The sequence below is a fragment of the Alligator sinensis genome, unplaced genomic scaffold (assembly GCF_000455745.1).
Source record: "Alligator sinensis unplaced genomic scaffold, ASM45574v1 scaffold73_1, whole genome shotgun sequence".
Lineage (NCBI taxonomy): Eukaryota > Metazoa > Chordata > Crocodylia > Alligatoridae > Alligator > Alligator sinensis.
Genome location: NW_005841838.1, coordinates 4021927 through 4047926, shown reverse-complemented (window position 1 = coordinate 4047926; position 26000 = coordinate 4021927). Strand labels below are relative to the sequence as shown.

The 26000-nt window shown below is 43.1% G+C and overlaps 1 long non-coding RNA gene across 2 annotated transcripts; it reads right to left on the bottom strand.

Annotated features, from left to right (window-relative positions):
* Window positions 1-395: 395 nt before the first annotated feature.
* On the bottom strand, window positions 396-25683 carry LOC102376327. Of its 2 annotated transcripts, none has more exons than XR_322871.1 (3): window positions 25638-25683; window positions 1849-2020; window positions 396-454 (listed from the first exon to the last, which is right to left on the bottom strand). It is a non-coding gene; the product is annotated as an uncharacterized LOC102376327 (long non-coding RNA). The 2 variants fall into 2 exon arrangements; XR_322872.1 differs by lacking the exon at window positions 396-454 and adding an exon at window positions 1166-1230.
* Between the last annotated feature and the right edge of the window lie 317 nt (window positions 25684-26000).

Genomic DNA, 26000 nt, shown 5'->3' with positions numbered 1-26000 from the left:
TGCAGCTCCAGTGCCACACCAGGAGGCCTGACCATGCTCCCTCCCCTGGGCAGTGTCTCCCAGCTGGCCTGGCCCTGGTGCCACCAGCCTGGCCACAGAGCTCCCACTGCCCTCAAAGGGCCCCCTACTTCCCCCACTGCAGGAGCAGGTGCCCACATCCCCCTGCCCTGCCGCAGCCTCAGCGCCCAGACAGCTTCCCCCAGCACTGGCAGGCACTGCCCCCCTCACATACCCATGCCCTCCACAGACCCCTGCTGCTCCCCCGCCCACACACCCCACAGCCCCCCAGACAGACCCCAAGCCCTGGCCCTCCAACCCCTGCCCCGCCACAGACTTACCTGCATCCAGCTGCTGAGGCTGCTCCCACAACCCTGCCAGGTTGCATGCCAGCCATGTGCGTGTGTGTGCGCAGATATACGTGCACCCGCTGCCTCCACTCGCCCTCCCTTTGCTTCTGCCAACAGAGTGGAGCAAAATCCTGGACATTGGTTCGTATTTCAAAAAACTGCCCAGACGGAGGGTCCAAAAAGAGGACGTCTGGAAAAACCTGGACGTATGGTAACCCTAAATATAGCTTATGTCAGATGTTAAGTCTGTTTGATACAGGCCCCCTTTAAAATTATCTTGAATTTATAAATCCAGGTTTGGACAGGTTCTTGGGCTGCTGCTCTGTTTTTCTTTCTTTCATTGTTTTTATAATGGTGTGCAGTCTTGCTTTGTTTCTTTTTCTTTTTTTTTTAAACAATCCTTTTAGAATCGAGCAGCAAATATCTCGCCAACATACCAGATATAGCGTTCCAGATTGAAGTGGACTTGCCAAATTCAGAGATATACTTTGGTAATAAACTGTCACAAATCTTCTTTATGTCCTGATTGAAAAGATTTAAGTCAAGGGCACTAGTTTGTATTCTGGACATCATTTGATATTAAACATTTTGCTATGACTCTGTAGACTAATTAAGAACCATCTCTTTTCACTAGGTCTGAACATGCAGGGTCAAATATGAATTTGATGGGACAAAAGTCAAACTTTTATTGCTCATGCAGTAAATCCTGAACAGCTGTTCTGGATAATTGATTCACAAGCATTCCATCTCACAAGATAGTCACATGCAGAAACACAGGGTGCATATTCTCACTTGCAGTAAGCCACCATACTTGTATTGGCCAGTAGTAGAGTTTTTGTAACTCGTAACAGCTGAAGCCTGGGCTCCTCGGGTTCTTTTTTAGCTAAACATAAGAAAATTCAAACCAAAACAAAATGACATAAGGAATGATTTTATAATAAGGAGATATTACTAGGAAGAGCATTAGCCTTGATCACTATCCTTGAATAACATGGATTGCTTACCAAACCACTACATGCATTAAGGTTATGAGACTTCTGTATAAAGAAATGCAAGTAAATGATTACTTAATAGACAGTGTGAATAGGCAATGCTCAAAAATATGTACCAATATGTACCTGGGTTTTGCTGATTGAAAAGCATTGCTATGCATAGCAAGTTACAATCCCTTTCCACATACAGCTCCTACAAAGGTAACCTCCAAATAAAAAAAAGTGTAGTGAAATGGAAGGAGTGAACCCAGAACTGGAACTGAATCTCCAAACACTGAAGTCATTGAAACAAACAACACTGTTGAGCACCTATAAATTACAAAAGCAAAGCTACTGGGGTTGCTTTTGAAAACTTCGGAAGCCCACCTCTGCATATACAGATGTACTTTTTGTGCCCTATTTGCACAGCCAGCAATGACAATTTATGCATAAATGGACTAAGACATGCCTCATGCATTGTTGCACATGCAAATGCACAATTTGCATACAAGGTGACAGAAAGAACTTACATAAATTAGGGGAGATAGTGTAGACTAGGTTTTGTTTTCAGCCTTCGAATACTGCAGTCATGAAGATCAAGCCAAGTCAAATTTAGCTTCAAACACTGCAGAGGCCTTCCAAAGGTCAGCACACCACCAGAAGTCAAAATGGAATCAGTTTCAGTTACTAAGCACCCTATTGCTGAAAAGAAAAAAAATGGATTAGGAGCTATAACTTGCACCTGGGCAGCTACCGGTCATTGCCTCATTTATGGGAAACACGGAGGGTGAAAGTGAAACTAACAACGTCATTTCTTTTCCTTTTAAATGCAACTCTTGTGTGCCTTTATAGCATATCTTACTTTATCTTGGCAAACATAGATAGTGCTATGATTACAGCTTCGTATTTTATTGCTTATACTAGATGGTTAGCTGTTCCACATTATGTGCTGAATTAGCACAGTTTTGTTTCTTTTTTTAGTCCAGCTAAGACTGGAAGGGACCGTTGCAATCATCTGGTTTGGTCATAGGTCACTGTCACTCACAGGGCAATTGGCATTCTAGTAATTCACAGGGATCTGTTTTTTCAGTGACCCAGTGCCTCAAATGGTGTTGGACACGCTGCACTATTGAAGATGCCCAGCTGGGTAGTTAGGCAGACAGAACTGCACCCACTGCTCTAACAGGGAGAGCAAAAATATCTTCCACCACTTTCCAATTCCCACTCACGGTGCTAAAGCAGCAGTGCCCAAACTTCCAGATGAGTGGTGAGGGGGTTGACCTGCAGACCAGATCCTGTATGGAGTTGCTGTGTGGTGGATCCAGTGTGTTAACCCAGCCCCATGCACTAGCCCAACTTTGTGTGCTAGCTTGACCTGGCACGCCAGCATGGCCCTGTGCACCTGGATCCAGCCATGGAGCAACCTCATGCACCAGGCCAACTTTAAGTTGGTGAGATCTAGTGCACAGGGTTGCATTTTCTGGCCCACAGGTCGGAAATATGGTAGTAGAGAAGTAACAGTTCACCTTTCCACTCTCTCTGCCACCAAATGTCAAGTCTCATGGGGAGCTCCATTGGATGGATCATACAGCTTCATGAGCTAGATCTGGTTTGTGGATGAGAGACTGAGCACTACTGCTCTAACCCATGCTGGAGGAGAACCAGAGCTAAGCATCCTTTACCCAGGGACACCCATGCTGTAAAATTGGGCTAGCAAGGGTAAACTGAGGCCAATTATTTAGTTGCACACCTGCTAGAGAAGTTGCCAGTCCTCCATTACAGCAGTTTGAAGTCCCTTTTGTGCCACCAAATCCAAGCAAGAGACATATAGCATGGCCAAAAATCTGGCCCATCAATTTGCAGACAAGACATAAAATTGAAGTCCCGATTATTAAAACCCTGCCTGTCAGCATTGTAAACATGGAGACTGGTGCATGAATGGGAATATTTATTCTTAGCTGTGGGCTCATGCAAGTTACCATTTCATAGCACAGCTCTCATATTCGCCAGCCCTGTCCCCGCTGCCGCCGGCTTCTGTGGGTGCCCCCCCAGACTCAGGAGGCACCAGTCGCCCACGTCTAGCCACATGAAAAATCAGGTTGGTGCAATGTGATGGAGCTTTCTAGGAGAACAGAACTGATACCTTTAATGTCCTAGAGAAGTTAGACCTCATGTGATCTCCTTGTAACTATATAAAAGTTCCCTTTGCAAGTCCTATTGGACATGCCTTTATTTTCTGTCCTAAGTGTTGCCCTGTGCTGTTAAATACTGTCCAGTTTTCATCAGAGAAAGAACTGCACATCTCATTGGTGGGTAAAATAATAAAAAGTGGATAAAGACAAATTTGCTAATGCACACATGGTTTATAAAGCCTTTTAGGATCCATTTAAATTACTCAACAGAAAATAGAAGTGTAATAGTACCAAGTATCAAGCTACTGATTTTTCTCATTTGGCCCCAATTCTTGGAGATGGCCAATGCCTTCTGGGAGATGCAAGATGCCCTTAATGCCCCTTAATGTCATTCAGAGTTAAAATGCTTAGTATCTTGCAAGATCAACCGTATACAAATGGAAGCTGCCTGGGACAGCCCCAAAAGTTACAGTAGCAGGGTTCAAAATGTACACACCAGCTGCTTCAAACACTGGGTGCTTTCTGCATCAAAACAAAGCTGCAGATCTTCAGCATTGTGCATCTGCTGTCAATTATGGTTATTTTCCCATTTTCAAGTTATTTTACTAACATGAATTTGGGCCAGAGGCAAATGAGCTTGGGGGAAAAATCCCAATTTAAAAGAAACAAAAGTGAAAGTAGATGCTGGGTTTGAGTTCCTTTATCTTGTGATTTGTAAAACAGATTGGCATGCTCTTTTCTTATAAAGGCTGCATTTCCCAGCTCCTAATAAGCAAAGCTTCATTTCTACTTCTGCAAATCTTGCAGACAGCTGCGAAATGCTGTGGTCTGATAACTTTGGGAAGATTCCCTTTCAACATCACCAACTGAGAAAAGGTGCTGTTAGTGTGCCCGGACTGCCTTCATTTCCTTAAACCACAGCAGAAAGTTTAAGTTTCTGTTCTTGTGTTAAGCATCCTGCACCTCTCTTGCAATATGCTAATTTATCTGCAGATAAATACAGCATGGAGAGCACTACAGTAGGCCTCCAATATGCCTCAATTGTTCTCTCTTGTATCCACCAATTGGATGTATGTGAATGTATAAAACCATTCCTGCAATAGTATCTAACATGTTTATATGTTATCATGATATCCCATGCTGGGCAGAAACATCCCTCTCCTAAAAATGAAGATCCAAATTTATCACTATAGGAATTTGACATAGGGATATAATTTTTGCAACATTTCTTTACTAGTCAAAGCCCTGGTATAGGTGCAGTTATAGGGCCAAATTCTAGTTTACCTATTACCATATTTTCACACACATAATGTGCCCCCCCACCCCCAAATATAACACACACCCTATTTTTGGAAGGCCCCAGGAAGTAGTGGGGGGATGATGACGGACTCTCACCTTGGAGTATGCTTAAGTACCAAAGGACTTGGAGTTGCTAGGGTTTGGGGGTACATTCACCACTGGGGGGAGGGGTATGCACAGCAGGGTTGGGAGGCCATGTGCCAGGGCTGAAGGCTGCATGCTGGGGAGCTAAAGGCAGTGTGCTGAGCCTGGGCGAGGGGGTGGGAGGCTGTGCACTGGGGGCCAAAATAAGCTTCATCATGCAACCGAGATCAGCTGTTTGGGCTGCCCTTAAACATGGGTGCACAGACAGTCAGGCAGGCCTATTAGCAGCCCTCCTGATCTCAGCTGGAACCATGCAGTTGATCAAGGTGTCTGGTGCAACATCTAGCAATCTCTATACCAGCTGGGGAGATTTAATTCTTACAGGCAGCCTGGACTGAGCTACCTGTTGCCAATAGTTGATCCAGCTTGTTTAAACTGACTTGGGTACCTCTAGGTTACACTGCAGTCTACAAATACACTTACAGGCAAAAGGCTCCTAAGCCTTCAAGTGGATTGAGATGCCTGCAACACATGTAGAGAAAGTTGAAGGGGACTGAAGGGTTGCTGCATCATTCATGTGGGAGCAAGGATGTGTAGTATGAGAGAGCTTTCCTGATGGAGAATAATGAATCACCATCTCTATTGGCAAGGTAGATCCTGCTTTTTGCACAGCATGGCCATTCTGCTGCCAGGCAACTGCATGACAAAATAAGAGAGAGGGATGCACCACTGTTTGTCCCACTGTTAATCAAGAGCAGTTTAAACTACACAACATTTCTATAGTTCAGGTCTTGATTTTAAACAATCAGTTGCATACCTGGGCCCACAAAGTTCAGGGTAGTTTGAATGCCAGCTTCTGGCTCATCCCAATCCAGAGATGCTGAAGCCTCAAGAGCAGATCTGGTTTGGCACTAGTTTTCTAACCTCTTCAGAGTTTGTTTCCAATCCAAGCCTGTGGCTAATTTTAGCATTGATTGAATGGTCTAACTAAGATTAAATACACGTTTAACCTCAGCAGGATACATGCCGTTCTTACAGTATGTTATAGGAAAATTTAATTAGGTCACATTTCCATCTGAAATATAATTACATTAAACCACTTAAAAATAGATTTATTAGCATGTTATATCAATTTACTGCTTTTCTATTTCCACACTATTTTGCCAGACTTTGATTTTATGGGATAATTCTAACAATTTTTCAAACTGAATAAAATAGAAAGCAATGCAAAATTCACAAGTTTCATTACACAGAATTGCACAGAATGCAGTCACCCCTGCATTCTTTGTAAAACACGTCTGTCAGAGACCTTGCCATACTTTTATGCAGTAGCTCAGTGGTTAAATCACATACCCAGGGTGTGACAAATGCAAGCACACCTCCTTTCTTTGAAAGGATTCAGATGCACATCTCTCCAGAGAGGACCCTAGCCATCAGGCTAAAGGTTGGTCAGAGATGGGAGGACATTTTCCATTCCCCCTGATGAAGTTTCCATAGCCTAGGACGCTGTATATCACAACCATGACAATCCCAAGATGCAACACAGAACCTAAATAGTGAGGTGCATCGCAACATTGTGGCACCTACATCCCTTTTAGGATCTGCAATTTTCCAAAATTCACTTAGGAAGTCTGTGGAAGACCCCATGCTTTCCAAATCCTATGTGCACAGTGGAATATCATTCCTTCTCAAATTACCTCTTTTCTTGTGCTTGTTTCCCCATCTGTAAATGACTTCCTGTCTGTGCGAACTATAGATAAGGCAGAGAGTAAACAGCATCTACTATTGTTCTTCCAAATGGCACCTCCTTGCCAGCTTGTATGAACATCTCCCATCACTTCTGGCAGCAACATGGGAGGAACAGGGAGGATATCACTTTGTTTATTGTAGTCAAAGAAAGCTGATCTTGACTTCCAGGTAAAATGAATTTTATGTCTTCACTATAATTATGGACAGGAAGACAGTAGAATAGCTATTAATTGCATTAAGATGGTCATTGCTGAAAGAGTGCTAATATGTACAAAGAAGTAGTTGAGAGGGTAAAACGTAAGACAAACGGTTGTTACAGCTCCCCAGCTGGATGATTTCAATGAGGCATGAATGAATCTGCTCTTTAGCCTGGAAAAGCGCAGGCTCAGGGGTGATCTGAAGGCCACCTGTAAGTTTATCAGGGGTGACCACCAGTATCTGGGGGAACATTTGTTCACCAGAGCGCCCCAAGGGATGACGACTAGGTCGAACGGTCATAAACTACTACAAGACCGTTTCAGGCTGGACATAAGGAAGAATTTCTTTACTGTCCGAGCCCCCAAGGTCTGGAACAGCCTGCCACTGGAGGTGGTTCAAGCACCTTCATTGAACACCTTCAAGAGCAAACTGGATGCTTATCTTGCTGGGATCCTATGACCCCAGCTGACTTCCTGCCCTTTGGGCAGGGGGCTGGACTTAATGATCTTCCGAGGTCCCTTCCAGCCCTAATGTCTATGAAATCTATGAAATCTAATGTCTATGAATTTCTTGGTAAGTATTCATAAGATTGTAAATTTGTGGATTTGCAAACAAATTTACAGCAGTAATTCAAACAGCTAGCAATATGATCCCATTAACTGAGCCCCTTTAGCTCATGGGATGGAAGAACCAGGATTGAGGGAGGTCTACTGTTTTACCAGCCCGCAACATCATGTTAAGATGGAAAATGTAACTGCTCCACCTCCTTGGCAGTGAACTATTTAAATAAAGGACTGGCTATTTTCTTTGAAAGTGAGCAATACTTCAAGATTATTAACTGTTATAGGGACTTGCAAAGTAGGATAGACAAAAATGAACTTCCTATGAAGAGGAGATATAAATATAAACTCACAATTCAAGCTGAGTGGCTTTTTTAGCTATCTCTATTTCCTTTGTTTCTCAGTGTGGCCTTTCTATTTCAGCAGAAAGCCCTGTCAGCAACGCCTGTTGCACAAGCTGCATGGGAAAATGCTTAACAGAACATATGCTAAATACATCATGCTAGAAGAGCTGCGTGTGCAGTGGCCTAATGCGAGAATTGCAGGGTTGTGGGACAGCTAATTTGCAACTCAGGCTCATTTTTTGAAAAATCTAAGTAGCCAAATGTGCACGCAAAGTGCTAATTATAGTGATTTCATCATGCACTTATGCACCAAGGTGCACTTGTGCACCAAGGTCCATTGAAAGTTTGAGAACAATCTTTCTTGGTAATTCATCTGTAAACTCCTTCATTGCTTATAGAGGGCAGGAAGTTGAAGGTAGCCTTTAGGGAAACTCCCAGGAGAGGGATTTCCCAAACCAACACAAGGGTTACAAGTCTGGTCTCTAGGGCAGGCAGGAAACATTTGTGGCAGCAGGGAACTGGCTGAAGCACACTGAACTCTGGCTACTCTTGACACCAGAGTGGTCTCTGCTTAGCTTTAGATAGTTGCCACTGAGCCTGCTCAAAGTTACACCAGAAGGTGGGCAAAACCCAGAACGTCACATGTACAAGCACCCCAGGAGGTGCAAAGGTGGCATAAAAGGCACAGGCTGTCTACATGGTAAAGGCTGCACAAGAGCTTCAGCTCAGAATTAGGGCCCAAAAGCCACAAAATTAATTTGCATCCAAATTAAGACATGAAAGAGAAATGGTGTGGCTATTTCTGCTGTGGTGAATTGCAGTAAACTGGCTTGACTTACAGTATTGTTCCCTGGTTGTCTAATTTGAAGTTGATGTGCCAAGAACATTTTGTTCTTACTGCATATCCATTCACTCAAAAGCAGATCTCAGGCTGCTTGTGAATAAAGCAGGAGTCAGGCAGTGCAGTATATATTTGTGAATGCTAGAGGTGGCAGGGGAGGGGGAGAAGAGAAGCAAGATTATGGGTAGTTAGGAAAATCTGAATGAACCAAGTAACTGGTTGGGTTTTCTGTCTTGAGTCAAAATACAAAGTTGAACTTCCCACAAAGGAAGTTCACTACCGGGGAGTGCAGACAAGCTGTCAGATTATCAGCAAACTCAGGTCTCTGGGGGAGGTATAGACTAAATTCTAGAAGGCAAAAAGTGGCTGTAGGATATTAAATATCCGCCAGAAAGCAAAAGATGTTACGAGAAAGTACAGAGCAAGTCAGGGGAGTGTCAAGCTGAAAGTCAGAGGAAAGCTAAGGGTGGAAGTCATTTTAGTCATCTTGGGGCTTGTAGGCCACTGTTCTAGCTCATACACAGAAAGGTAAACAGCACAGTACTGCCTCTTTGGAGACAGTACTATAGAATAAGTCAATAAAGGATGAGGTGAGATTAAAAGGAAGTAAGTTTGATGAAAACAAATGGTCAGTGAAAAAGACTCAGATAAAGAAGTGAACAGGGAAGAGAAAAAAGCAACAAAATACAGTACAGCTCAGAAGACAAGGGCAGAACAGCAAGCACTGCACTTCATCTTAGTTTATAATGCCCCACAGACATCCCAGCAGGTTTTGCAGACAAGTCTCTGCAGTATGTATTTAATACCTGCCAAAGCCAACTGTTTGCGCAAAGTAGGAACAGTCACTTCAGCTTAAATATGAACTAATGAAAGGGTCAAAGCTTAATGAGAGAGGATGAACCAATATTATGATCTCCAAAGGGTAGGGTGGCAATATTTGACAGGCTGGGCATAAATATTTTAAGGCAAATGATGTGCTCTAATGCTCCTGATCTTCAAATCTGATCAAACTATCTATTGATGTCATTCTACTTGCTTGTGTTCCAAAATATCCTCCCTAAAAGGCTAATTCTTTGAAGGAGGGGGTCATTAGATGAGGAAAAAAATTGTAACTAGAGCAAATTTCCTTCCACCCATTCATCCCATCAGCACACACTCTTTAAGGTAATCATAAAAATAGCCTGGCTCCTCCCACACTAGCGGAAACCAAAGGCATTCTGTTTCTAGTTTATGAAGTTCCATTGGCAGGAAAGTGGTAAAAGCGGCAGAAGAATCAAGTCCAGAGCATGATGGTATTTACAGGCATAGGGTCTACAAAGGGCTCTACACAGGCAGATCCCAATCCCATATTGATCCATTTGAAGAACTTCAGTATTAGCCTTCAAGCTGACAATTACGAGGTCCAAACAATCTCATCTATCTAAAGATCATTGTTTGAGGTGACAAAAAAATAATGAGCTATATTCATCCTTGCTGCTGTTTCCATTCCTCTGAGTCCGACTACAGGGCCCATTGAAAAGCTACAAAAACAAGAGAAAAATCCATATAATTTAAATCTCTTATTCCGGAGGCCAGATTGTGGGGGTTGGTAGCTCACCCATGTAAAAAAATTCAATTACAGTCTACAAGAGAAGAAAGCAGATGGAAATGATGGTGTGAAAGCTTTTGAAGTTGGAACAGGCAATGATACATAAACCATAAAGTGAAGATGATAATTCTGACAAAAGGTTATAAAAATTTTTTAAAAATCAAATTTATCTTCTGCAGCAAAGTGCGGGTGCAACCAGTACTTTATTAAAATACTCTGTTTTAATTAAGTTTCTAGTGACTGCCAAAGTTGAGTCACGGTGCGTTCCTAGAGTCAAGGGGAGTTTTAGCAGGAAACCACCTACCACTTTATTTAGAACTATATTCCAGCTATACCATCTGACTCAGCTCAGTAGACGATTTTATCATCATAAATGATGTGGATGTGTTCACCTATGGACAATTTCTAAATGGCTCCAGATCTTCACAGCTGGATGTCATGCATTTCTATATATTTCTATCATGAGCATCCAGCAAGGATGCTTGAACAGAACTTTAAATAGACAAATAATTCCATTGACTAACTATTCACAGCTTTTTGGTGACACCCATGTACCATGGTACCAAGTACCATGTTGAACTGGGGTAGTATATGTATTGGATCTTAGCATTTTTACTATTTTTTTTTCACTGAAAATTATTTTTAAAGGGAATTTTTTGGCAGGCTCTGGTTCATAGCTATAGATCTAGATACCGTCATGTTGGTCAACACTTTGCAAACATGAATTAATTCTCATAATTCATAAAGTGGATAGATGTTATTGTACCTATTTTGCAGAATTGAAGAATGAGTTGCACAATGAAGTTAACACACAGATCAGTGGTTCTCAACCTATTTGCCATAGTGGGCCACACTTGCAGCTCTCAATGTGTTATGTGGGCTGTACCCACACAACTTACTTCCTGTGTATCCATTTACAAATGTTTTGTTTTTTAAAACATTGGGCCACAGCAGTGTGCTGTTTGGGTTGCATGTGGCCCATGGGTTGAGAATCACTGCCATAGATGCTTGATGTCACAAACAAAAGCCAGTTTTCTAGTTATTTGTATGATCCTCGCCACTGTATGACCCTCACCACTGATCTGAGTTCCTCACAATTATTATTAGATTCCTTTCTCATAGTAGCTCATGGGGGAGTGAATACCATATTCTGCCACATATAACACATCTCTGAATATAACACACACCCTATGTTTGAAAAGGAAACATGAAGAAAAAAGATATAATCTTGGGTAATTGTGTAGTAAAAGCTAGGGAGCCAACCCTATGCCTGAACCTACTGCCATCCCTGTGCATGGGATGAAGCTTGCAATGCACACTGGATCTGGGAGCTGTGAGCCAATTCCAACCCTGTACATCAGGTCTGGGGCCATGGCTTAATCTGGCATGCCAGGTCCAGGGAGGGGGAGGAGTGGGGGGTGTCACATGCTGTGTTACAACATGAATTCTGCCCCTGCTTCCTCACCATCAGACTTCTGGATCTGTGGGAATCTATTTCCTCACGTATAATGCACACCCCAGTTTCCACCACCTTATTTTGGGGGAAAAGATGTGCATTAGATGCAAGAAAATCTGGTATTAGCTTCACTCTACACCAGGCAAAATAAGCCACAGAGCTCAGTTATGTACATATTCACAGTCAGAGCAGAAGCCTGAAACAGAGCTAGGTATTGCACTCAAGCCACCTGATTTTAAACCAGTAAACCATTCACTTAAACATCTTTCCTTCCTCTCTCCCTCGCTCCCTCCCTCCCTCCCTAGGTTAAACGACCTACAGAGTATTGAGGATTAAATTAGATTGCAATTACTGCAGAGTAGATCTGCTCAAAGGCAGGTACCACACTGTGGCTGATGCCCTGGAAGTTCACAATCTAGTTTACCTTGAACTCATTTGTGTATCCATGCAGTAAATCAAGATGTATAAGTCCTTGTTGAATATTCTGTAGGAACCATCACACTTACATATCCTAAACTTTGTTTGGACAACATTATCTTTCAATAAAATACATTAAAAAGGCTGCTTAGATTGCAAATTCAAATGTGAAGATTTGAAAAGGTAAGATCTTTGTTTCCAACCTTCCTAATAGTTTCTTAATTTGTCCTAGTTTTGCATTTCAGCTTTAATTACAGGATCACATACTATATCAGAGCATAGGGAGCAGAGCTTATGTGGGAGGTCTTGGAAGCTGGACAGGAAGGAATCGCCTCCCCCATGTCTTAGAAAGCCCTCTCTGCGGCTTCAGCCCTGGACTAACTTTTATTGCTTGCTGTGGAATGTGGCTGATAGATTCATTGGACCTGCTCCATTCACCCTTATGCAGAGCTTCATAGCACATGAGAGTTGAGAATGCCCTGCACAGGCCTCGGCAAACCTGCTCCATCATTCTCCAGTGCTGACTTGGAATGCCCAACCCTTGGGAAAGAAGATGGGATTTAACCCTAAGGCTAGGGACAGACATTCAAAAAGCCTGAGCCTGAATTGATTCAATCTTTGCAGATTAGTCTAACCTGGCTAGGCTGAACTAGTTTGTAACTGGACAGACATTCTCTCTGGACTGAGGAAATTCAGGCACATGCCTGCAGTGGCTTAGGCTAGAAGCTGAGGGGCACTAGATCAGCCCTCCCTTCCCTTACACAGAGCTGAGCTGAGGGGGGCTGCTAGCACTCTGAGAAAAGGAGGGGTTTGCAGTGCATGCATCTGTTGATGATACAGAGCTTTTCAGTATCTCTCTCCCTGCTTCGTTATACTGTCTGCAGCAAACTGACAGGCGAAGAAGGCAGCAGGAGCTGACAACAGTGTTTATCACCTCATCAGCAAAACAATAGCCTCTCTCCATTACTTCAAACTCTTCTTAAACAGTTTACTGCTGACCTGTTGATAGGCTCCAAACAGTGGTCACTGTTCTGTCTGCCTGTCCCAGTAACATTGGAGACACACATAGACACCTCTCAGCATTAGCTAGCATGCCACATGCCTAGGGTCTGTGGGGCTAGGGTCCATACTGTGGAAGATAGGAGGGAGGGAGGAGGGGATCCCTGCTTGTCCAACAAGAGCGAGGGGGTGGTAGGGCAGGGGGAAGCCAGGCAGACACTGCTGTACTGGCAGTTTCTACTGGAGCTCCAGCCAGGCAGCAGAGGGGAGGATCCAGCCCTGCTGTGGAGCAGAGAGCCCCGCCCAGCCCATAGAGCATGCCGGGATGCTGGGGGAATCTGATTTATCTCAAACCAGCAAGGGGTCTGGGACAGACATTGCATAAACCAGTTTGAACCAAATCTGTTAAGTCTGATACTACATTCAACCAGTTTTGTCTTACATTGGTTTCAGCCATTTTCAAACTGGTTTATGTGCACTGAACATCTGTTCTGTTACAGGTTTAAACCAGTTTCTGATCACTTAAACCACCTTATGTGTAATGTCTGTCCCTAGCCTAAGTGGGAGGGGCAATACAAATACAAATAATTTGTGTGTATGTAAATTAGGTTTTGCTGGCTTCCGGGGAGACTGCCAATTTCAGTAACAGCATAAAGCCTGATTCTGCACTGTGTGAGCAGCTGCTAGAAGGTGCTGAATGCCCTTAAATCCTGTTGAAGTCAGAAGGAGATTAAGACATTCAGGATCAAACTGGCTTTCTATGCAACATAAAAAGAGAGGCAAAGAGAGTTTAACTCACTAAGCCCCAACACTTCCTTGTAAGTGCAGTAATGAAATCATCACATGCAAGCCGGAGAGAGGATGCCGAATGAATCATAAGAAGCTATTTATACTCCAAAAAAGTGCAAGCTGCACCATTCTGCACCACACTGCACTGCAGTGTGTGCAGACAGGCCATCATATTTCTGATCTGACCCAAATCAACTGAGTCCTGAGTTTTCTAATGAGTTCATCTCTCAGTTCTAAAGAAATTCCCAACACCCCACGCAGGCGCGCACTGTCACAAGTTCAACAGTAAATAACTCAACTGCAATCTCCCTGACATCAATCAGTGGAAACTAGGAATTAATTGGAATTCAGGGAACCAGAGGCAGGTCACACGAGTAACATTTTTGCTACCACGGTTTATCTGTACAATGATATTTTACAGCTTTCATGCATGTGGTTCAGTTTCCCCGAAATTAACCTAAAAAAAAAAGAAAAAAAAGAAAAGAAAGAAAGAAAAACCACAGTCTTTCAGGGGGATCAGAAACCAATCTCAGGAAACAAAATCAACTTTGATGGTAAACGTAGCCACTGAAAGTAAATGCATTCTTTGTGCATATGTGTATTTGCAAGATTGTTTTATTGAGTTTCATAAAGAAACAGATTATAAAAACTACAAAAAGGTATGTACCTTTTATATATATTGTCAAACATTGCATGTTCCATGGGGTCATCAACAAAATTATGCAAATATACTCTTCAACAACTTTTCCAAGCAAGACCAATCTTAAACCAACATAGATTAAGCCAGGCGAGTCACAGACATTGATTACACACACACAAACACACACACACACACACACACACACACACACACACAGAGTATAATATAAAATAGAGCGCTGCGTCCACACACACACACACACAGAGTCTAATATAATAAAGGGCTTAGTCCATCTAGATGGATAGATAGATCGTCCTTCAGGTGTAGGGATGTAGATGTATCATATGTATAGGTGTGTAGCATATGTATCTCTGTATGTGATATATGTATGTATGTACATATGATTTATCTTTACTTAAATATATAGTTGGGAAGAGGTATTGAGTGGGGTTTCCTAGGAGTCTGACCTGGGCTTGGTATTGTTTAACATCTTCAATAATGATATGGATGGTGGGTTTGAGCGTATGCTTAGCAAATTTGCAGATGACACCAAGTTAAGTGGAGTTGCAGACATTCTGGAGGTTAGTGCCAGATCCAGAATGACCTGGATAGACTGAAAAAACAGTCCACAATCAATCAGATTAAATTCAACAAGGAAAAGCGCAAAGTCCTGCACTTGGAACAGAAGAATGACATGCACAAATACAGATTGGGGAATGAATGGCTAGGCTGCAGTAATTAAGGAAGAATCTGGAGGTAACAGTGGACAATAAGCTGAATATGAGCCAATAGGGTGCTCCTGTTGCAAAACCCCCACCACCAACATACTAGGTTGTATTAACAGAAGCATCTCTTGTAAATTAAGGGAAGTGATTCTGCCACTCTATTCAGCACTGGTAAGGCCTTACCTGGAGTACTGTATCTGATTTTGTGTCCACACTTCAAGAAGGATGCAGACAGATTGGAAAGAGTCCAGCAGAGAGCAACAAAAATTATTAGAAGCTTGACAAGCATGAATCATGAGGAAAAGCTGAAAGACGTAGAGTTATGTAGTCTGAAGAAAAGAAGACTGAGGAGGGATTTGATAAGAGTCTTCAAATAAATACCTGCAGGGTGATTATAGAAAGGATAGAAATAGCTTTTTTTCTGTGGCTGTCAGAGACTGGAGCAATAGCTTCAAACTTCAGCACAGGAAATTTAGTCTGGGGATTAGGAAGAACTTTCTGACAATGAGGGTGGTCAAGAATTAGAACAGGCTACCTGGAGAGGTTGTAGAATCTCCATCTCTGGATATTTTCAAGAGCATGTTGGACAGACATTTAGCTTGGATGACTTAGTCTAGAGTGATCCTGCCTTGAGCAGGGGGTTGGACTAGATGACCATGAGGTCCCTTCTAGTTCTACTTTCGTATGGCTGTACATATATATTCTCATGATACATGCTAAGTTTCCACAATAGCCATGGGCATTGACCAGGGCCATAGGAAAAATCTAATACTACCAGTCTTATATTTTTTGATGATTGATGTTGCACCCAGATATTGATCTGAATTTTTGCTAAGACGACTAGAACCATGGCCTCTGACATGTGGAAGAACCCAGCTAACAGCTCATTAGCTAAACTAAAAGTAATGGCAAAAAACGGTCATCTTTCCCTCATATCCCAAAGAGACTGCATTCGTCAGAGGCCACACTGTCACAAAATAAGAGGTTGAGTGATAATATAACAGTTGAATCCAAAAGCCAAACACAGGGCCAAATTCAAATTTTTGTAGGATATAAACACAAATCTCCAACCTACCCTATCACCTCATCCTTTTCTGTGTAAGGCTAAAAAGGCTTGTGGGCATCACATTTCACTGTTTTAAAATCAGTAGTATGTCAAAACCAAACAAACTTGATTTGGATGTATTATACAGCCCCACACCTTCTTCAGTCTCCTTGACAAAACCACTGATAATAATCGGTATGTAGTACAACATCCCTCCATGGCTTACAAATAACTCAGATTGGGGCTTCCATCAGCATAGGGTGGAGGGTTCCCTCTAGAAGTGAATCATCATACAGTTAAGCATTATAATAGACTTCAGTAAGAATTCAGTAAGGTATAACACAATGGGGAAGTCAGCTATCTTGTGGGTTTTCCCCATTTTCACCTATTTAATTGCTTCTATTAATTCATCTCCTAGTGGCAAGAGGCAGGGAGCAGGATTCCACAATGTGCAGCTGTTCAGAGGGCAGCGCGTTGAATTGATACATAAAATTGATCAGGAATTGTAATAATTCTGAAGCTGGGACTATGTTTAAGAAAATCATATTCTTTTACTTTTTTCTTGGGAGACTATTTTTTTTTTTTTTTTACATTCCCTCTCCTTGGTAGATGTGAAACTAATAAACCTATTAGATCAAGTGTGATCCTGTTAGGACACCAGTAGATGTGGATAGGGACATGATCAGTGAAGCAATTATATCAATAACAGAATTAGCCAAGTCCCTGGAGGGCATAAAGAAAGCCAGATTTAGAAGAACCAATGTACTAAGAAAAAATAGGAATAGTCCATTTACTGTGTGATCAGCTTCGTTTTCCACTAGCTTGTGATCTTGAGGGTGGGATTTGTCAACAAAAACATCAGAAGTTTTTTAGAATCTCCAGCAATCACAGTAGAACTAGGGGGTTTCCTGTATAATTTAGTAAAACTTCCACAAAGCATGCCCAGACCACTGAGTGCCAGCACGACACAAAAAACTCACCCAGACGTGGATGAAAAGATCACTTTTCATGCACTGTCATGCTCTAATTTAGTAGTCTCACCTATCTCACTCTTTAAACTGAGTAAATTTTCCCCTTAACTTGCAGAATGTGTTCCCTCTTTTACATTCCCAGAAGTAAATATGAGAATTGGGACCATTTGACTGGTTCAGTAATAATTTTGGTCATGTAAGGACTTATAGATGAGGATGATGGAACAGCTGAATCACCTATGCTCTCACATGCCATACTACTCATAGAATACGGGCTGGGGGATGTGGAGTCAGAGTCTATGGGTGAAATTCATAAGAAGCTGATTCCACAGCTCTTGGGTTACTTTACCAGAAGCTCCCACTTGCCAGGCATCCGGGTGATAGAGCACATGCAGCTGAATTGGGAATTAATACATTGCACCAGTAGTGTGAAGCAAATCAGTCTTGTAGGGCAGAGCTGTCCAATGTCAGGGGCCACAAGCCACATGTCATGGGCCCCAGACTGCACACTATGAGGGTTGCGTGCCACAGGGACCACACAGGCTCCGCAGGACTCCCGCCAGATGAGCCCCATGCTGCCACCACCATGTGGGCAATCCCCCTTGACTGTTGCCACACAAGAAGTGTGAGACCCAACCCCCCACATTGTCCCCATCATGCGAGTGATTTCCTCCCCCACCAATGCCACAAGAGTTGGAGCAAAGTGAACAGCAGCATCTGGATGGGAGCCTGGGGGCTCTACATTAACCCTTCATAGGCTACATGCAGTCTGTGAGCCACCCATTGGACAGCCCTGTTGATGGGCATAATTTTCTCGAGCATTGCAGACTGAAAGGAAAGTGAGAAAAAAGTGGAGAAAGGAATATAGGGAAAAAACTCTGGAAAGACTAGGAAAGAGCACCAAAATGGGTCAAAGCAGTAACACTCACTATTGGGAATTTGGAATGTTGTGGTTGTCTGTAGCTCACTCCCTGCAAAAATGGCATCTCCCCACTTGAATCACAATCAAAAAAGCAACAACTGTTGACCACTGTAATCAAAATGGAATCAGTGTAAGGTCTGGAGAAGATAAACCATAGGCACTCCATCCAGGTCAGGAGCTGTGCCAAAACTCACTGTTTAAATGGTATTTCCCAACACACACCCTATATTTTCTCATACAAATCTCCATGCTTATATAATAAGCATATGGTAAGGAGACAGAAAAAGAGCACTGTATGTTGTGAGACTATTTCTCCAAAACTAGATGGTCTCCTCCACTCCGCTTTACAACTGGCCAGTTTCCCTTCCCACATTACATGGACACATAAGTGACAGTGGCGGATTATAACTGCTGTTGCAAATACAAAGATTGGCATCTGAGAATGCAGCGAACAACCCAATGCTGTGAGTGGTCTTCACTTCAAATTTCTTTCCACATGTACTTGCAATCTGAGGCTGTGGGAAGGGGTGGGTTCAAAAAGCAGTTAATGAAATTGAAGACGGTGATTCAGGGGAAGGGAAAACAGATGGAAAGAACTTGAGGAAGTGGATGAGGGGAGAGGAGAATGCCAGAGGGAGAGGAAGGCAAGACAAGTGAGAAAAGTGAGAAACAGTAGCAAAGGAAGAAGGGGGAGATGGAGTGGTTCAAAAAGGCAGAATAAAGTTTCACATGATTCAGCCCTCTACACTGGGTCTTCTCACCTGCTCCACTAGATTTTAGGGAAGGAGTGTCAACCTCACCTAGGGTCCAGGCCAAATCCAGATGGGGCTCTTGAAGGACTGGATTAGGCCTGGGGTGCAGTGGCAATAATGTGCCAAGTGCCCGCAAGGCAGGAGACCATTTGCTGCGGCAGAAGTGCATGAGCAGCAGTAGGCCAGGCAGCCATGGGGAGATGGAAGGCTATGTTGCACAGGACACAGCCACTGCTGGCCTTCCTTCAACTTTCTGTTGCCTACTGGTGACATGAGAAGCTGGATAAGTGGCTCCATAGATTCGTAGATTCTAGGGTCGGAAGGGACCTCAGCGGGCCATCTAGTCCGACCTGCTGCCTCTGACAGGAAAGAAAAGGGTCACCAAACCTGGAGTCATGTGAAACCAGCTAGGTACCTGTCCAGTCTCCTCGTGAAGACCCCCAAGGATGAGGCGAGCACCATCTCCCTTGGAAGCCCATTCCAGATCCTGCCAATCCTGACTGTGAAGAACTTTTTTCTAATGTCCAGTCTAAACCTCTCTCCAGTAGCTTATGGCCATTGTTCCTTGTTGTTCCAGGGGGTGCCCTGGTAAACATATCGTCACCTACTTCATGTTGCTCTCCCCTTATGAATTTGTATGCTGTCACAAGGTCCCCTCTCAGCCTTCTCTTGGAGAGGCTGAAGAGGTTAAGGTCCTCATAGGGCCTTCCCTGCAGGCCTCTAATCAGATGAGTGGCTCTTCTTTGGACCCTCTCCAGGTTGTCTGCATCCCGCTTCAACTGCGGCATCCAGAACTGGACACAGTACTCCAGCCTGACCAGTGCCGCAGAGAGGGAGAATCACCTCCCTGGACCTGCTTGTGAAGCACCTATGGATGCGTGACAAGATGCGATTAGCTCTGCCGACTACTTCATCGCACTGATGACTCGTGTTCATCTTGGAGTCAACAGTGACTCCAAGATCTCTTTCTGCTTCAGTGGTGCTGAGAAGGTCGCCCCACAGCCTATAGGTATGATGGCAGTTCTTTCTCCCCAGATGCAGCACCTTGCACTTGTCCTTATTGAATTACATCCTGTTGCTCTCTGCCCACTTCCCCAACCTGTCTAGGTCAGCCTGGATCTGGTTCCTCCTCTCCAGGGTGTTAGCTTCACCCCATATTTTTGTGTCACCCGCGAATTTGGAGAGGGCACTTCCCACCCCCTCATCCATATCACTGATGAAGATGTTGAACAGCATTGGCCCCAGAACCGAGCCCTGAGGGACTCCACTACACACATCTTTCCAGGCTGACACCAACCCATCCACCACCACTCTCTGAGTGCAACCCCTGAGCCAGTTTGGCACCCAGTCTACCATATAATCATCCAAGGCAAATCTCCTCAGTTTATTTATAAGGATGGTATGGGATACCATGTCAAAGGCCTTCTTGAAGTCCAGATAGATAACATCCACCTCGATTCCTGCATCTAAACATTTGGTGGCCTTGTCATAAAAATAAACTAGTTTAGGCAGGACCTGCCTGCTATAAACCCATGTTGGTTACCCCTCCATATCACATTAACCAGCGGGCTCTCACAGATGTGTTCCTTGATAATTTTTTCTAGGATTTTCCCAGGGATAGAGGTAAAGATGACTAGTCTATAGTTCCCCAGATCCTCCTTCCTCCCCTTCTTAAAGATTGGGGCGATATTGGCCCTCTTCCAATCCTCTGGGACCTGACCCAAGCACCATGAGTGCTCATATATCCTTGCCAGAGATTGAGCTATGATACTCACTAATGCCTTCGTTACCCGTGGGTGGAGCCCCTCCGGTCCCGGTAATTTGGACACGTCCAGTGCCTCTGAGTGTCTTTTACCATATCAGTACTGACTGTTGGTCGGCTGATGTTCCCCTTGATGGTGTCCATGATGCATATTGAGGATTCATCTAGATTCTTGTTAAAAAAGACAGAGGCAAAAAACTCATTGAAGAGCTCTGCCTTGTCCCTGCTATCCATCACTAAGCCCCCTGCCTGTCATGTAGGGGGTCCTATGCTATCCTGCACCCTCTTTTTGCTCCCAACATATCTAAAGATGGGCCAGAACCAGCCCGAGCTGTATGTTTGACACCCTTGAATAGAGGTTATAGCCCTATCACTTGGCTCTGGCCACCTTTCTTTGACTTCTTGCAGAGAGAAAGGCTCTCTCTCAGGCTTCCTCTGGGTGGAATGTCAAGCTGCCAGGCTCACAGGAAATTCCTCAGAAATGGTGATGCAGTGGGGTCTTGGGCTGGCACCAGGAACGTTGTCAAATGTTTCTTTAAATTCCCAACACAGTAAGAAACACAAAGCCATATTAGGATTGCCGACACTTAATTTAAATAAATCTTTTCCACAGACAGGTCATTGCTAAGAGATCAGTTTGTGGTTAAGTCATCCTTAAACCCCTCCTGGGGCACTCCACATTCAGCCATTTAATAAGAGTTGACATAAATGTCCCGAACATCAAGTGTAACCTTGAAGCAGAATAACTTCCAACCCCTGATAAGTCAGTCACAGTCTTTAATAAGTTCCAACATGCAAGAAGGAATCCAGGTTGTAGGCATATTGGTCTAGAGCAGGGGTCAACAACCCCCGGCATGCATGCTGAGCATGGCTTGCAAGGTCATTTTGCTCGCAAGGCCATTTTGCTTGGCACACCACCGCTAGCCCGGGCTCTAAGCACCTGCTGCTAGCCATGGAGCCCAGGCTGCTCCCAGCAGGCAGCTGGGAGGCTGCAAACAGCTGCTCCGGGCTCCGGCATGTCAGCACTCTGGCACCTTCCAAGGTAAACATTGTGGGTTTTTTGGCACTCTGGCCAAAAAACATTGCCTACCCCCAGTCTAGAGGCAAAAGGAATCAAAATTCGTGGTCGAGGTGATATCTTTTATTAGACCCACTAGATTTTTGCAAAAAAAAAAAAAGCTATGTTTGCAAGTTTTGGGGCACAAGCACCCTTCATCAGGAATAGGAGAAAAGATTGTGAAAGTTCTCCCAGATAGAAATGAAAGTTCGTATTTCATAGGAGAGTTGAAGTTGTGGTAAAATCTCCTGTTTGGAACAGCTCATTTTATTCAGATTAGGCTCAGAGAAAAATTGGATTAATCTGTTTACCTTGAAGCTGTTGGGTGGCAAGCAAGATGTAGAATCATATTCCTTCTGGTTATGATGTTTCATAGCTCACAGGAGAGTAAAAAGGTGGAATGCTGTTCTGGGCAGGAATTTCTTATGTGGTGAGGTGTCTCTGGGCTCTGTGATAATGCAAATTACCTTAAACAAAGGCAACGCCTGCCTTTGTTCACCTGGAACAAACAACTTTGAGGTAAACAGACTAATCCAACTTTTCTCTGAGCCTAACCTGCATAAAATGAACTGTTCCAAACAGGGGATTTTACCACACCTTCAACTCTCCTGTGAAATATGAACTTTCATTCCTACCTAGGAGAACTTTTACAATCTTTCCTTCTGTGCCTGAAGAAGGGTGCTTGTGCCCAAAACCTTGCAAATAAAGACTTTTTTTTAAAACAATCTAGTTAGTCTAATAAAAGATATCACCCCTACCACAAGTTCTGATTTCTTCCAACATGCAAGAAGGGCAGACATAATAATTGGGAAGTAAATTTGGTGTAAAACAAAACAGGAATTCAATTTACTGTGGGCTACTTAAAAAGCTTTCTGTTTCTTGTGGTTTTTGGAATGAATGCACTTCCCCACAATGCTGGAAATGAAACTGAGCTGGGAACTGCATAAAAATATCTGACTCTTGAATGCCTGGCAACCTCCCTTGATCTTCTAGGTTACAGACAGAAATTACATGTCAACTGGTATAAGTGACTGGAAACTGGTTCAAATCTGTAACACAACAGAAGTTCAGTGCACAAAAAGCACTTTCAAAATGGCCAAAATCAATTTAAAATAAACCTGGATGGATGTAGTATCAGACCTAACTGATTTATGTTAAATTGATTTTTTGAACTTCTGTGCCAGATCCCCTCCATATTCAAGTTAACTCACAGCCCACCAGCATCCCAGAATGCTTTGCACCTCCCTGGCAACCATCCCTCTCCCCCCACTCCCCAGGAGGGTGGACAGGCTAGCCTCGGCCCAAACTATCTGCCCCAGCTGAGCAGGGTTGTGTGCTCTAGCATCCCCCAGCTTCTGGCCTGAACCAGTGAAGGCATGTGGCTACATTTCTGGAATCAAAAGTGAATGTCTGTTCACTTGCTTATTGGTTTAATCTATGCAGTTTAGATTAACCTGTGAAGATTGAATCAATTCAGCCTCTGGCATTTTGACTGTCTATACTTTTAGCCCTGAAGACTGATTTCAGCTGTACCAAATCTTTTGCTAAATCTTCAAAAACAATTATCTTATTACATGACTTTCCTCCAAGCAGGAAGCAGTTCCACTGTATTTTCTTTTACAGGGAATTTGAGAGATGTAACTTTTAATGCATGACAAAGGCTTAGGGGCCAGAAACTGCCATGCTCTCTCAAATTCAAAATCAGCCAGCACAAGAACTTAGAAGTAGGGCAGGAAAGCTTTTCCAGCTGTGGGCCTGAATGACCCACTCGGATTCAGAGGCAGGCAGGCAAGCACTGGGACCTGGCCACCACTTGTCTACACAGCCATGCAGGAAGAGCACCAGCACATGGAAGCAGCACACCACTGAATGCCTGCAAAGCCCTGACCTAAGGGATACATTCTAGGATTGCCTCTCTCTCTCTTCTCCTTTAGATACCACTAAAATTTTCCTATTATAGCATCAAGATTTTTGATTGAGGCTTGGCCTTTTAGATTTAACAAAGTGTATGCTTCTAAGTCTTCTCTGTACCTCAGCAGAGAGCTCTTGTATCTTATTTCCATCATGAATATTCTTGCAGCTTCACTCACCTTGTCTTCCAGAGACATTTTTTATTGTGGCCTTGATGTCTCATCAGCCCTCTTTTTCAGAAAGGTTATGTGGGCTTCCTATTTTCCTTGTCATTCAGCTGTCTTCAAAGCCTGCAGCAATTCAACGGCCTGAGGAACAGCCAGCATGGATTCACCAAAAGCAAGTCATGCCTAGCCAACCTGATTTCCATCTATGATAAGTTCACAGGCTCTGTGGATGTGGGTGAGGAACAGTGGATGTCTCCCATGACATTCTCATTAACAAGCTAAGGAAATACAAAGTAGCTGAATGTACTGTAAGACATATATGTAACTGGTTGGATCATTATACTCATTGCATAGTCATCAATGGCTTAATATCTAGTTGGGAGGTGGTACCAAGTGGGATTTCCCAGAGGTCTGTCCTGGCTCTGGTATTGTTCAATATCTTCATTAATGAATTGGATGATGGGACTGAGTGCAGGTTTAGCAAATTTGTGAATGACACCAAGTTGGGTGGAGTTGCAGACACCAAACTATGCTGCAAACACTGAAATGGAAAGAAGGAATTCAGAGCTTCTTGGTAATTTGTGGCATACCTGTACGACAAGCATGCACGCACACGTACAAAACACTGCTAACATCTCATCTGTATGATAAAAAATAAAGGAAAAAGCAGGCTGACCTTCCACAATGCTCTCACCTATAATCTGAGGCTTTTCTTTTTATACTCAGCTAACTATGAAGAAGGAGATCTAACCTACTGAGAGGTAAAGAACCAAAACATTTTATACTATTAGCTAGTGGCATTTGAATTCATGAGACATCTAATTTGATTTGTCTGATTCTTCAGGGTTCCTGCACTGAATCAAACCTGTGGTCTATCTGTTCCAATACTGAGTCTCAGAAATGCCATGCCAGATGCTCCAGAAGAAATAACAAACACCTTCCTGATGAACAATTATGAAAGAACCTGTCCACAGGGACACTGTCTTCCTAAACGTTGTTAGCAGGTAGTTTATGGTCTGAAACATAAAGCTCTCTCTCTCTCACGCGTACACATTGTCTGGAATTTTAAAAGGAACCTTAGGGAGATGCCTTGTTCCCACTGAATTTCAGCAGCTAGCTTAAAACTCCAGCCTTTCACCTCATTTACTGTAACTGTGGATATAATCCATATGTGTTTCTAATCCTTGTTGAAATCTTCCTACGATTTAAATGAGTTAAAATTAAGTTATACCATTAAGGCTGAGGAGAATACAATGGAGAAGAGTGGAAGGGAAAGGGAATCTGCAGGAAGCTTTATCTGCCGCGAAACAAAAATTCTACAATTAGAAATAAGTGAATTGTTCAGTTCAGTTAGCTAGCCCTTAACAGGCTGTAAGTAAACAATCTGCATCATATCACACTGTGGCTTTTATTTTCTGGGTAAGATGATTTACCTATTCAGTAACATCTGTACATAAAGAAAATAATTAAAAGCTCAATTCTCCACTGGTTCACACCTGGTGTAGCAATTTACATCGGTGTGAAGTGATCAATTTTTATGGTCATTTTACCAAGGTATAGATGATTAGATGAGCCTGCAGACAAATTTGGACTCACGTGCTTTGTCTTACTGCTGCTTGACTGTGATCATGAGAGAGACATAGTGAAGACAAATAAGGAAGTGTCCTCCTGAAAGAACTGTTATATTTAAACAGTGGAGAATTTAAGAAATGTCAGATTTTGATCTTAATATCTAGTTTAGACAAATGAGGAAGGTTCACACTTCTCTTGATGCTATTGGTTTCAGTACATCTGAAGGCAGGCTCAAAAATAGCATGGTATCTGGTTTACACAAACAACTGAAAGAGTTCTGATTTCAGAGGTTTCATTTTAAATGAAAATTTAGATTCTGGAGAAGAAAACAAAACCTACCAGAAACAGGAAGGATGGTTTCATGTTGAGGCTCAGCAGGCCTGACTTCTATGATGTTCAATTTTTGAGTTTTCAACAGACTCCCCATGTGACTCATTCAACTGCTCCATACTCCAGCTGCTATCTGTACCACAGAGATGATAAGACTATTCTAGCCAATTTAAATTAAGAGTTGTTTAGGGAACAGAGTTAGTATAAATGTTGTGTTTATAGAGCCCTGGATGCAAAGAAGTCCCAGTCCCCTTTCTCCCATACCTTGACTTTAGTGAAACACAAGTTTTAATCTAGACTGATTTGTATTGAATAAGCTTATCAGGGTTTGATCCTGCATGGCTTTCCACTGAAATGACACAGTTTGAAGAA